The 14712-nt window shown below is 44.8% G+C and overlaps 1 protein-coding gene across 6 annotated transcripts in view; it reads right to left on the bottom strand.

The window, feature by feature from the left end:
- PTPN11 (protein tyrosine phosphatase non-receptor type 11) overlaps positions 1 to 14712 on the bottom strand; it is a 95355-nt gene that overhangs the window by 37231 nt on the left and 43412 nt on the right. The gene's annotated exons all lie outside the window — the stretch shown is intronic.

Below are 14712 nucleotides of genomic sequence, written 5' to 3'. Positions count from 1 at the left end.
AAAAAAAAAAAAAAGAAGGTTCATCTGAACGCTGCAACAACAGTGGAGAAATGCTGAAAATAATATAAATGTCTAACAGGAAAGGACCGCCTAAATAAAACTATTGTTTGTTCATACAAAAGAATGTTCTATGTCCATTTAAAAAGATGTACTATGAAAATAATGCCTTGGAAAGATGATGAAAGTGAAAAGAAAGTCAAACCTCCAAAATAGCATATGATGTAATCATATGCTTGCATTCACCTACGTACAAAAGAAATGGCATAAGGACACCATGATGTGCATCTGTAGTCCCAGCTACTCAGGAGGCTGAGGCTGGAGGATCACTCGAGCCCAGGAGTTCAAGACCAGCCTGGGCAACAAAATGAAATGCTATCTCAAAAAGGAAAAAATGTTTTAATTTTTTTCTTTAAAAAAAAAAAAAAAAGAGGCCGGGCGCGGTGGCTCACGCTTGTAATCCCAGCACTTTGGGAGGCCGAGGCGGGCAGATCACGAGGTCAGGAGATCGAGACCACGGTGAAACCCCATCTCTACTAAAAATACAAAAAATTAGCCGGGCGTGGTGGCGGGCACCTGTAGTCCCAGCTACTCAGAGAGGCTGAGGCAGGAGAATGGCGTGAACCCGGGAGGCGGAGCTTGCAGTGAGCCGAGATTGCGCCACTGCACTCCAGCCTGGGCGACAGAGCAAGACTCCGTCTCAAAAAAAAAAAAAAAAAAAAGGCACAAGGCCAGGTGCAATGGCTCACGCCTATAATCCTAGCACTTTGGGAGGCCAAGGCGGGTGGAGTACCTGAAGTCAGGAGTTAAAGACCAGCCTGGCCAACATGATGAAACCCCATCTCTACTAAAAATACAAAAATTAGCCAGGCTTGATGGCACACCCCTGTAATCCCAGGTACTCGGGAGGCTGAGGCACGAGAATCACTTGAACCCAGGAGGCAGAGGTTGCAGAGAGCCAAGATCACATTCCTGCCCTCCAGCCTGGGTAACAGAGGGAGACTCCGTCTCGGAAAAAAAAAAAAAAAAAAAAAAAAAAAGTGGGATAAGAACCAAATAGGTAATGGTGATATTTTTTTCCTCCCAGGGTAGCAGGATTATGAAGTCCTTTTCTTGTTTTTTTTTTTCCCACTGTGTTCTCCCTTGAATTTTCTACAATGAAAAAATAGAAGATTTATAAGAAAAATCTTTAAAAATAACAATTATAAAGAATGAAACCCAACAAGGATTGGCATAGCATATCACAAATAACAGCTGTGATCTATATTCTTTTTTCTTCTTCCTTTTTTGTTTTAAATAAGACAGGGTCTCTCTCTCTCTCTCTCTGTTTATTGTATGATGGAGCCACGGCACTCCAGCCTGTGTGGCAAAACAAGATCCTGTCTCAAAAAAAAAAAAAAAAAAAAGTCAATTTCAAGGGATAATCGGTTTACAAAAAGCCTAGTGTTTAATGGGAAATCACAAATAGGCAAATCAAGAAAGTAAAAGGTAGGCTAAGAAAAGAAAATTTATATATAAAATGCCGAAATGGCTACCTTCAAAGAGTCCTACAAGGAAAAACAGAGTCATATTTCACAACACAGTAGCCCTGTTTTATTTCCATTTCATTTATCGGAATTTCAGAAATACAAAAGTCTGGACTTTAAATTGGTATTTTATGCTGTTTCAAAATGCAACCTTCAGCCTGGATATAAGCTCATCGCAAAAGCGTTTAACTAGCTGAAACCTGGACAAAAATAAAAACAATGTAGGTAGAACTGTGACAAGGAATCAGTCATTTGAATTTTTTTTAATGAGCTCAGGTTAAGGAGTTAAAGCAGTCTGCCCTCTCTGGGCAAGCATTTCCTTAGACTGTGAGCCAGTCTTACCAAGCAATACTGCTGTGTTAGCAAGAAGGTTTAACCTTGATGTTTAGACAGGTTATTAAGGTGAGGTTCAAAAAGAAGTTCAAACACTGAACTGAATCAATCACTTCAACTAAATGAAGTGAAACGACATCAACAAAAAATACAATACCAGCGGAGGGGGACTGGGACTAATTAGCAGCTTGATTTAAAACAAACTTGGCAGGAAAGCATTCAGGCCTTCATTTATGAACCCAACTTCTCATGACACTTCACTGAGGTAGGGGGTGGCAGGGCGCACGTGGCCAAAGCAATTACTATGCAAGGTGAATTTCCTACAGTTCCTGTTTAATTACCCTTCAATTTCTCCCTCGCCTTCAAGATCAAGTCCAAGCTGTTCAGGATGACGCACAGGCCTTCTAGTCTCTGGGCTAATCAAGGCCTGCCTCTAAGTTCCCTTCTGTTTCGCCAAGCTACTTTGCCTGTCTGTGCCTCAGTTTCTTTGAGTGTGAAATGAGCGCAATCCTTTCTACCCCCAAAGGCCTGGGGTGAGGGTCAAATGAGATGTATGTACATCACTATACAGTGCGTGAAATACAAGGAAGCAAGTACACAGATATTGGCTATTTCTATAATATCACTATTTCTACATGAACTCTACACTGGCTACTCCACGTGTGGTCTGTAGACCAGCAACATTAGCACCATCTAGGAGCTGGTTAGAATCCCAGGCCCAGGTCCTACTCCAGACTTAATCAAAATCTGTATTTTTGCTCGAGGACAGGAGGTCAAGACCAGCCTGGGCAATATGGTGAGAGCTGGCTTCTACAAAAAATTTAAAGATTAGCCAAGCATAGTGGCATGCATCTGTAGTCCCAGCTACTCGAGAGGCTGAGGTGGGAGGATTACTTGAGCCCAGAAGGTCAAGGCTGCAGAGAACCATGATTGCACCACTGCAGGCCAGCCTGGGCAACGAAGCAAGACTCTGTTTCAAAAAAAAAAAAAAAAAAAAAAAAAGCACCTTCAAGATGCTTTGGCATCTCTGCATACCACCTCTTACGTCATCTGTTTCCTTAAACTGAACTCCTCTTTTTCTCCTTCACAAAATATATTTCAAAAAGAAACTGCCTCAGCCAGGCCCAGTGGCTCACGCCTATAATCCCAGCACTTTGGGAGGCCAAGGCGGATGGATCACCTGAGGTCAGGAGTTCGAGAACAGCCCAATCAACATGGCAAAACCTGGTCTCTACTAAAAATATGAAAATTAGCTGGGAGTGGTGGTGGGCACCTGTAATCCCAGCTACTTGGGAGGCTGAGGCAGGAGAATCATTTAAACCCGGGAAGCAGAGGTTGCAGTGAGCCGAGATTGTGCCACTGCACTCCAGCCTGGGTGACAGAGCAAGACCCTGTCTCAAAAAAAGAAAAAAGAAATTGCCCTTACTTGCACATATTTTAAAAAATTTTTCATTTTGCTATATATAGAAGGTAAGCAGAAAAGGGAATATAACAAAAATGAAATATTATCAAATTCTACCTAGATACTGGGGCATTCCTGACGCTTTGCAAAAAAAAGACACAGGCAAGTGTTAGAGGTAGATGTTAAAGACTTACTACTACCATATGGAGACCTTCTTCAGGCTTCATGTAAGGACTAGATAAGGATGAAAAAGAGAAAACCTTTCTCATTTGCTAATTCATCTTACCTACTGTGATGGGGTAACACAAAGAATCATCTCACAACACAAAGAGAACACTTTGCCAGACTAAATTCAGAGTTCCAGACCAGGGAAATCCTCATCAAAACTCATTTTGGCTGGGCCACCCATCATCAGGTCTGCCAGAGGCTTCCCTTATTTCTTTTTTTTTTTGTTGGGACAGGGTCATGCTCTGTCGCCCAGGCTGGAATGCAGTGGTGTGATCATAGCTCACTGTAACCTCAAACTCCTGGGCTCAAGTGATCCTCGCACCTCAGCCTCTTGAGTAGCTAGGACTACAGGCGCACACCACCACATCTGGCTAATTATTTTCCTTTTTGTAAAGACAGGGTCTCACTATGTTGCCCAGGCTGGTCTCACACTCGAGGACTCCAGCCCTCCTCCAGCCTCAGCCTCCCAAAGCACTGAGATTACAGGCATGAGCCACTGCACCTGTCCTGCACTTTCCTTATCCTGCAGTAAGTTCTCAATCACCTCTTCCAGGCGGACTTGGGGCTTGAACAGTGCACAGTCAAGATGGCTGCTGGGTCCAGAGGCTTCCACAGAGGACAAGAGAGGCGTCCCTGCATCTCAGGCACAGGTGGGTGCTAACTGCCAGCAGCTGACAGCTGTCACAGATTGATAATAGCTAACAGCGCATCTCTCCCCCAGCTCCTTCCCTAGTGCACCCATTAGCCCAGCCTCATCTGCACCTGGGACTCAAGTTGCCTAAACATATTTCATTTCCCACAGCAGAAGATGCCATCCATCTAGAGTGAGACTGAAAATACAAACAATTCACAAGTTGTGACTTTCCATGCTCTGCCCGCAGAGGCTCCCAAAGGCTAAGGGCGCTTCCTCCCCAGCACCAGGCTTATGGCTCTAAACTCCAGAAGAATATCAAATAAACCCTGCCCTCGAGGAGAATACATTCCTGTCAGGGTTTATCTTCCACAACCTCCCTCCCACCAGCAGTCCCTGGGGCACAAAAACTGCTAATGACCTGTCAAGCTGAATGTCACCACATCTCCATCCTTCTCCACTGGCCTTGGCAGGGATGCTAATGAGGAGGCTTAGGCAGGCAGCAAAAAGGACAATGTAAAGCAGGGACACAGGCTGCCAGACACCCCCTTTTCCCAAATAATACATCCAAAGGGTTTGCACCAAACTGTGAACTCTCAAAAAGGACCAGAGGCTAGTTACAGTCACCTGACTGCAGGAGTCTAAACAGATCTAGAGCCAAAGAAACTGCATAAAACTATTAAATTTAATGATATGGTTTGGATGTCTGTCCTCTCCAAATCTCATGTTGAAATATGACCTGCAGTGTTGGAGGTGGGGCCTAAAGGAAGGTGGTGGATCCTTCATGAATGTTTTGGTGCCATCCTCACAGTGAGTGAGTTCTCGCTCTAAGTTCACGTGCAATCTGGTTGTTTAAAACAGTGTGGTGGCCGCGCGCAGTGGCTCAAGCCTGTAATCCCAGCACTTTGGGAGGCTGAGTGGGCGGATCACTTGAGATCAGGAGTCCGAGACCAGCCTGGCCAACATGGTGAAACCCCGTCTCTACTAAAAATACAAAAATCAGTTGGGCATTGTGATGCACACCTGTAGTCCCAACTACTCAGGAGGCTGAGGCAGGAGAATTGCTTGAACCTGGCAGGCAGAGGCTGCAGTGAGCTGAGATCACTGCACTCCAGGCTGGGCAACAGAGTAAGACACTGTCTCAAATTAAAATAAAAAAAAAAAGAGCGTGGCACCCATCCCACCCTTGCCACCACTCCGGCCACGTGATCGTCTGCTCTCCCTTTGCCTTCCACTATGACCAGAAGCTTCCTGAGGCCCTCACCAGAAGCAGATGCTGGAGCCATGCTTGTACAGCCTTCAGAACCATGAGCTAATTAAACCTCTTGTCTTTATAAATTACCTAGACTCAGATATTCCTTTAGAGCAGTGCAAAACAGCCTAACACATCTAATAAACTATTAAAAGGTATCCACAGAAAGTCAATGTCCTGATCCATGTTGTACATGTGAGTGCCCAACGGCACTACTGACTGTGGAGGAAGTAAGTTTTCATTGTTTCCCTTACGTAAGTGTAAGACCAACCCTTACATTTATGGCCACTGAACATTCCTGCCCCCCAGCCCAGACCCCTGCCAACCTAAATGCCAGGAGCAGCAGCCCAGTGACTGCAATGACCAAAATAGACCCCAGAGGCTTCCAAAGCCCTTGGATTGAAAACCTGGACCTGGCTCTTGACTAGAATTCATGAATGAAAGTGGAGGAAGAGGACCAAGGAGAGAGGCAGACAGAAAACAAACTGGCTGAGCCAGGCATCCCCAGGCACCATGACGATGCCCTAACGACCATTTCACCTGCACTGCTCTGAGCAACAGAGCCAAAATACCTAGGGAAGAAAAATAATGACACTCACCATTACGGCCAGACCAACCTGTATAGTTACTTTATTTTTTTTTTTCTTAAATTTTTTATATTTTAAATTCTTGGCCCACCAGGCAGAGAGATTACTTTTTAAAACAAAGATACAGCTGGGGGCCATGGCTCACGCCTGTAATCCTAGCACTTTGGGAGGCTGAGGCAGGCGGATCACCTGAGGTCAGGAGTTCGAGATTAGCCTGGCCAACACGGTAAAACTCCATATAAATACAAAAATTAGCCAGGAGTGGTGGCACACACCTGGAATGCCAGATACTTGGGAGGCTGAGGCAGGACAATCACTTGAAACTGGGAGGCAGAGGTTGCAGTGAGCCAAGATCACGCCACTGCACTCTAGCTTGGGTGACAGAATGAGACTTTGTCTCAAAAAAAAAAGAGAAATAAAAACAACAAAAACAAAGCTACAAGGGTGTATATATTGGACAGGGGAGGGGATAGAGTGGGAGAGAGCAAGATTAACAAAATTTGGTCTGTGTTAAAGCTGGGTGTTGGGGAAAAGGGGGGTCCACTGGACTATTTTCTCTATTTTGGGGTCTGTTTGAAAATTTCAATAATAAAAGGTTTTTTGTTTATTTGTTTTAGAGAAATGGTCGTGCTTTGCCACACAACCCGGAGTGCAGTGGCCTGATCGTACTTAGCTCACTGTAACCTTAAACTGGGCTCAAGCAATCCTCCTGCCTCAGCCCCTCAAGTAGCTAGGACTACAAGTATGCACCACCACACCCGGCTAATTTGTTTTACTTTTTGTAGAGACAGGGTCTCGTTGTGTTGCCCAGGCTGGTCTCGAACTCCTGGCTTCAAGTGATCCTCCTGCCTCAACTTCCCAAAGTGCTTGGATTATAGGCATGAGCCACCACATCCAGCCAAAAAGACTTTCATAAATAAATCAATAATAAATAAAAATGTAAAAGCTCCTACTAACTTTCCCCCTGCCCTACCCATGGCTGTGGCCTTCTGAAGAAGAGAAAAAAAGCTGAGAAAGGCTATCACACAGATGGTCTCTCTAGTTTTGATGCCGTGAATAATTATTAAGACAGCGGTAACCACCTGGGCAGGCTCCAAAACCAGGCCTCCTACCCAGACTGAAGGAACTTCTGTTTTCCTTTGGCATCTGTCCTCTCTGCAAAGAAACACTGCAATTTCTCATTCCATTCTCTGTAATGAAAGCTTTGCAACACTACCCGACACCAAAGGTGGATGAAAGCCACCATTTCCTGACACCATGCTGCAAAGCCTGTCACCAATTCTCTTGGGCAGCTCTTCCTGCATGAGTCCACAGCACTATCCAGGAAAGAAGGGCAGCTGGAGACTCTCATCCCCGGAGAAGGTCCTAGAAGGTCCTAACTGACCAACATGACTTGTGAAGCACCACAGGGAATATAAACAATCCAAGGCATGGTTCCTTTCCAGGTGCCTGTTGTAAGCCACCCATCTCCAACAAGGTGGGGTATAAGTAGAAAAACAAATTAAAAAGGCATGGTTTAGCAGGGCATGGTAGTTCATGCCTGTAATCCCAGCACTTTGGGAGGCTGAGGCAGGATAATCCTTTGAGGCCAGAAGTTCAAAACCAGCCTGGGCAACATAGTGAGACCCTCATCTTTGCAAAAATTGAAAAATTTGCCAGGCATGCAAAAAAAACAAAAAAAAAACAAAACAAAAAAAAAAGGCTGGGCGCGGTGGCTCACGCCTGTAATGCCAGCACTTTGGGAGGCCGAGGCGGGCAGATCACGAGGTCAGGAGATCAAGACCATCCTGGCTAACACGGTGAAACCCCGTCTCTACTAAAAATACAAAAAATTAGCTGGGCGAGGTGGCAGGCGCCTGTAGTCCCAGCTATGCGGGAGGCTGAGGCAGGAGAATGGCGTGAACCCGGGAGGCGGAGCTTGCAGTGAGCCGAGATCGCGCCACTGCACTCCAGCCTGGGTGAAAGAGCGAGACTCCGTCTCAAAAAAAAAAAGAAAAATTTGCCAGGCATGGTGGCACATGCCTGTAGTCCCAGCTACTCTGGAGGCTGACACAGGAGAATCCCTTGAACCCAAGGGTTCAAGGCTGCAGTGAGCTGATTATGCCACTGCACTCAAACCTGGGAGACAGAGCAAGACCCTATCTCAAAAATGAATAAATAAATAAATAAAAAGACATGGTCCTTGAAGGAAAACAGGTTCTGACACATGAAACAGCAGCAAATAGTACAAGACAAATCTATAACTGTGTAATTTTTAATTATGCACTGTGGAATTTAAGGAATGAGATCTATGAAATTAACTGAAGAAGGTTTCCGGGAGGAGCTGAAGTTGAAAACAGGTAAAAAATTTAGATAGGTATAGGCAAGAAAGGGAGGCAACCTCGCAAGTTGGGGGTGGGGGGGCGAATGCAAAGGTGGCATGATGCCAGCGAGTGCGCAGGAGAGTGAAGGAGACCAGGCAGCAAGTCTGGAAGCGTGAACTAGGAAGTGGGGGGAAAAGAGAAAAGATGGGGAGAGTGAGAAAAACAGTGGGGGCCTTAAGAACTGGGCAGGAGAATCTCAATGGCTGAGTGAAAGAAAGCATGGCATGGTAGACATGGAGTCAGAAGTCCCCAAGTTCAAACCTCAGCCAACCATTTGCCAGTCACATCCCTGGGGGCAACTTTCTCACTTCTGGGAGTCACTTTCTTCATCTTCAAAATGAAATAGGTGACCAGGCACAGTGGCTCACACATGTAATCTCAGCACTTTGGGAGGCTGAGGTGGGCGGATTGCTTGAGCCCAGGAGTTCAAGACCAGCCTGGGCAACATGGCGAAACCCCGTCCCTACTAAAAATAGAAAAAATTAGCGAGGCATGGTGGCACACACCAGTAGTCCTAGCTATTTGGGAGGCTGAGGTGGGAGGATCACCTGAGCCCAGGAAGTCAAGGCTGTAGTGAGCCAAGATCATGCCACTGCACTCCAGCCTGGGCAACAAGAGTGAGACTCTACTACAAAAACAACAACAACAAAAAGCCATGGGGGGTGCAGGGTGATAAGGAACAAAAGAGAAAGAAATATTCCAACAGAAAGAAAGGAATTTCTCCAGAATGTAACATTTAGCTTATGGAATAAAACCTCTAACTACTGAAATGTTCTACCCACAGGAAGGTAGCAGCTCCTCTACTAAGTCTGGAAACTCAGGCGTAGATAGAAAATCCTGGTTACAGGGCAAGCCTGCCACCCTGGAGCATTTTTAAGCATGAGGCTGGAGCCCTGCTTGAGGGTTTTGTTCACTGCGGTGTTGCTTAGTCACCAGGGGGAAGATTTCCACTAGAGATCGCCGACAAGAATTATTATTCTAGACACAGCTCTGGGGTGCAGTTAAAGTCTTGTTTCCATGAAACCTAACCATCTCAAAGTAGAATTTATAGCTCCCCTAAGCAGGATGTAATCACTTTAAAGAAATCAAACTGGACTGTGGATGTGAAGACACACTAGCTTCTCCTGGAGAACTTCAGTTAGCAGAGCTGCTGGTGGAATCCGGGATATCTATGAAGCTGTCAGCGAAATGACCACAATGTTAGTGCAAGCTGAAAACAGCTTTGGACCACCACAGAGAAGAGAGGCTAGCATGACAGCAGGCCGGGCTTTTAAAAAAAGAAATACAGAAATTACTAAGGGAAACAAGTGTTAAAGCCCTAGGAAAAAATAACCCCAGCTAATAAGGTGTTGTATAGGGGTTTCTTGTTTGGGGCTTTTGAGGGGTTTTTTGGTATTGTGGTATTTTTTAAATCTAAAAAAGTTTTAAAAACTAAAATCTTTCTGAAATTCAGCACTACCAATTCTTGGGCACCTGGGTACAGGGATCTCAAAGACTAAAATGCACATCCTACATCCACTCAGCTAGCTTAGTTGGTAGAGATGAGACTTAAACTGTGGTTTCACCACACCTCAAACAGGGGCTCCATCCGAACACAAATTGTAGGATACCAAAGCAGAACATCTCAAAGCAAAGCCCAGAACATTCCTTCATACGTTGTAAGCATCAGATATATTCATTGAATATACACAGAGGGTCTGAATCCAATACGACTCTCTCGATACAGGAAATAGCTCAGATCCAACATGCCACAAATACTTATTTTGTTCCTACTGTGTGCCAGGCTTTCAGCTGGATTCTGGGGCTACAGGGAACAAAATAGGACTGCCTGTCTTTGTGGGGTTATTTTCCTAGAAAATATGCACATAGGTCAAGCACAGTGGCACATGCCTGAAATCCCAGCACTTTGGGAGGCTGAGGCAGGAAGATCGCTTGAGGCCAGGAGTTCAAGACTAGCCTGGCTACACATGTACCCAGGAACTGAAAATAAAATAAAGAACAGCCTGGGCAACATAGCGAGACACCATCTCTTAAAAAAAGTTAAAATCAAAAAAAGGAAATTTGCAAATGGCAGACATAAAACAGTAGGATCAAACTGTGCCTCTTTATTGTTCCCTATCAGTTTCATTTGAGCAAAACCTCTTTTCTATTTATTTTTTATTTTTTTTTTTTTTGAGACAGAGTCTCACTCTGTCGCCCAGGCTGAAATGCAGTGGTGCAATCTCGACCCACTACAACCTCCACCTCCTGGGTTCAAGCAATTCTACTGCCTCAGCCTCCTGAATAGCTGATATTGCAGGTGGTCGCCACCAAGCCTGGCTAATTTTTGCATTTTTAGTAGAGACAGGATTTCACCATGTTGGTAAAACAATTTCACCACCAGGCTGGTCTCAAACTCCTGGCCTCAAGCAATCAGCCTGCATCAGCCTCTCAAATGCTGGGATCACAGGCGTGAGCCACCACACCCAGCCATAAAACCTCTCTTTATTCCAACAGACCTTCCTATGTTATCTGTTTCTGTGGATTCATAGCACATTAAACCAATACCCACACAAATTATTTATGAACTTCAAAGATGGTAAGTACTATGAAGGAAAGGATGTGCTGCTACGTACACACATATAACAGGAAGAACGTCGAAGCGTGGGGATGGGAATCAAGGAAGTTTTCCTTGCAAAAATGCCCTTGAGGCTGGGGACTGAAGAATAAAGAGATGTTAGCCAGACGAAGAAATGAGGCAAGAAGAACATTCTAGCACAATCCCAACTGTAATATCGTAAAATTCATTGAAGAATCATCTTCCAGTTGGATGTCTCACAGGCAATTGAAAATTCAACATATCCAAAATGAAAGCTGATCACCTCCCCAAAAGACTGTTCCTTCCAGTCTTCCACACCTAAGAAAATGGCAACTCCATCCTACCAGTTGCTCAAGTCAAAAGTGGTCATCTTATCCTTGACTCAGTTCTGTCATGCTACATGATCTATCATATCCGCCTTCAAATATTGGCAATTCTACATTCAAAATAGCTCTAGAACCCAACCACTTCTACTGCTGCTGCCCTGGGCCAAGCACCATCACTTTTCTGCTCAGGTGATTACGACAGCCTCCTTCCTGGTCTCCCTACCTCCACCTACCCCTCATAGACTGTCCTCCATGCAGCAGCCAGAGTGATCCCCTCGCTTCTGTCCTCAAAACTTTTCACAGGCTTTCCATCTTCCTCCAAGTAAAATCAAAAGGCCTTCCAGTGACCCACAATGCCCTTCATGATGGGACCCGTCCACCATTGCTCCACCTCCATTTCCCTCTTGAGAGAGGGTCTCACTGTGTCACCCAGGGTGGAGTGCAGTGGCATACTCATAGCTCACTGCAGCCTCGAACTCCTGGGCTCAAGCGATCCTCCTGCCTCAGCCTCCCTACAGGCGTGCACCACCATGCCCAGCTCCTTTTTTTTTTTTTTTTTTTTTTGTAGAGAACCCGAGGTCTGGCTCGGTTGCCCAGGCTGATCTCAAATTCTTCCCACTTCAGCCTCCCAAAATGCTGGGATTGTAGGCATGAGACACCGCACCTGGCCTTTTCAACTTCTCTCTTGTACATTTCCCATCCATTCCAATTGTACTGGCCTGTGTGCAGATTGTGCAACATGGTAAACAAACCCCCACTTCAGGGCCTTTGCACTTGCTGTTCCCTCTACCCGGAATGTTCTCCCTGAGGTTATATGCATGGTTGGCTCCATTATTTCCTTCAGAGCTTTGTTCAAATGCCACCTTATCAAAGAGACCTAAACAGTAAAGGCCTATCAAAACACCCTTTTTATCTTACACTACTTTGTTTTCTCTGTAGCACTTATCACCATCTCACAGATTGAATATTGAACTGTTTCTTTGTTTACTGCCTGTCTCTCCCACTTGACTGTACACTCCATAAAGATAAAGACTGATTTGTTCACTGCTCCATCCCCAAAACCTAGAATAGAACCAGACATAGAGTTGGTGTTCAATCAATATTTGCTGAATGAAGGAAGGAATAAGTCACTGCAACCAGAAGTGTCTATAGTTTTTGGTAGATATTTTTGGGACATCTGCCCAACTCACTACAACCCTCATCACTGAAAACTATTTCTCCCCAAAGATGTCTACAGCAGACACTTTTGTTCCACATGATCATGTCCTTGACATTGTTCTTTGGACTAGAGATGGATGGCATCTGAGTCAGTGAGAATCTCTGAGACTTTGGTACAAAGACTGAAAGTTGCTAGTTTCAATATCTGAAAGGGGCTAGAAGTAGGGTTTGTAAGTCAAGTCAAGAAGCAGAAAAATCTACTGAAGGGAAAAGAATGAAGCAGGTGTATGGAAAGCAAGGATACTGGACACAGAGGGGAGTTAGAGGAGGAGGATGAATGGAAAGAAGAAAGCCCGGGGGACAGTCCATCCACAACCTGGGTCCTGCGGTGCCTTGTAGTCGGTTGCAATGTCCAGTCTCAGCCCACAGTACCCCCTGGCAGCTGAGTCCTATAGGACTCAACAGGGAGCAGCAGGCACAGAGAGAGGGCAAAAATCTTTTTTTTTTTTTTTTTTTTGATACAGAGTCTTGCTCTGTCACTCAGGCTGGAGTGCAGTGGCACAATCTCAGCTCACTGCAACCTCTGCCTCCCAGGTTTAAGCAATTCTCCCTGCCTTAGTCTCCCTAGTAGCTGGTATTACAGGCGCCCACCACCACGCCAAGCTAATTTTTTGTATTTTTTAGTAGAGACGGGGTTTCGCCATGTTGACCAGGCTGGTCTTGAACTCCTGAACTCAGGTAATCCGCCCGCCTCAGCCTCCCAAATTGCTGGGATTACAGGTGTGAGCCACCACGCCCGGCCCAAAAACCTCTTCAATACAACCATGCAATATGCACCTCACCACAATGCACAGGGCCGATTCAAGTGTATAATAACACACACATTGCAGGCACAAAATTACAGAATTATAACCAGCCTTTTCATCTAGTTAGTGTCAGTCTCATTTGAGCAGAACTTTATTTCAACAAATCTAAAAATATTATCCATCTCTTTACATTCTTGAGCAGAGATACTGCAGGAAGTGAGAGATATTTACACAGATCACAAATGGGCAATCTGTTGGACACGGTGGCATGTGCCTATAATTCCAGCCTCTCAGGAGGATCACTTGAGCCCAGGAGTTCAAGGCTGCAGTGCACTGCGACAGTGCCTGTAAAGAGCCACTGCACTCCAGCCTGGGCAAGATAGTGAGACCCCATCTCTTTAAAAAAAAAATAATAACTGGCCAGGCATGGTGGCTCACGCCTGTAATCCCAACACTTTGGGAGACCAAGGCAGGAAGATCACTTGAGGTCAGGAGTTTGAGACCAGCCTGGCCAACATGGAGAAATCCCATCCCTACTAAAAATACAAAAAAATTAGCTGGGAGTGGTGGTGCATGCCTGTAATCCCAGCTACTTGGGTGGCTAAGACAGAAGAATCACTTGAACTCGGGAGGTGGAGGTTGTAGTGAGCTATCACACCTCTGCACTCCAGCCTGGGCGACAGAGTGAGACTCCATCTCAAAAATAATAATATCTAATAAAAATTAAAATAAAAAAGAAATAGGCAATCTGTAGGGAAAAATATCAAAGACTTGGGTTTGCAATGTCTAGATCACACAACATATCCTAGAAGAAAATCATCAACCTGAATTTATTTCAGCAGCAAAGGAGAAAAGAACCAAAGAGCTTCACAAGAGACTTCACGTTTTAAAGTGCATCAAAGGCAAAAGTAACATCTTCTGGATAGAGATACCTGAAATGACATGTAGAATTTTACAGAACACCAGGAGCCAGGCATAGAGACAAATCAGAGTTAAATTACCAATGGCACTGCAATTTAGAGCTCTGGTTTGTTTTAAAGACTATCAGAGCACAATGCAAGAAGAAAGTGATCCCAAATTTATCACCTTCCAGAAAACAACTAAGGTACAATCACAAAAATGATAATGCTTTGCTATTGTGGATCAAACTTTAGCTTCAGAGGATTTAGATTATGAGTATCTGCTTCCAAGTTTCTAATTTTCTTGATAATGGCTTATTCTGTTCTCAGGCTTATTTCCCTGGTTCCAACCTCAAAAGGCAATTTTTTAAAACACTGAATTTGAGAAGCAGGTACATAAGAGATCTAGAAAGCAGGCCATCAGCTATTTAGATACAGCTTCAGTTTCCACGAAACGTTAATGCCCTAATTTAGTGCACAACAATTTTACCACCTCAGTCTGACCTCTATGGAGAGCCTGTACAGATGTGATCTCATTATTTTCCACTTCCTCTTAAAGTCAACTCAATTTTTCCCTTTTGTTGTTAATAATGTATAAAAGATGACCACAATTTGAGATGTGACAG

Source organism: Symphalangus syndactylus, chromosome 13, assembly GCF_028878055.3.
Source record: "Symphalangus syndactylus isolate Jambi chromosome 13, NHGRI_mSymSyn1-v2.1_pri, whole genome shotgun sequence".
Taxonomy (NCBI): Eukaryota; Metazoa; Chordata; class Mammalia; order Primates; family Hylobatidae; genus Symphalangus; species Symphalangus syndactylus.
Note: the sequence above shows the minus strand (reverse complement) of the source record. Positions and strands in the feature narration are given on the sequence as shown.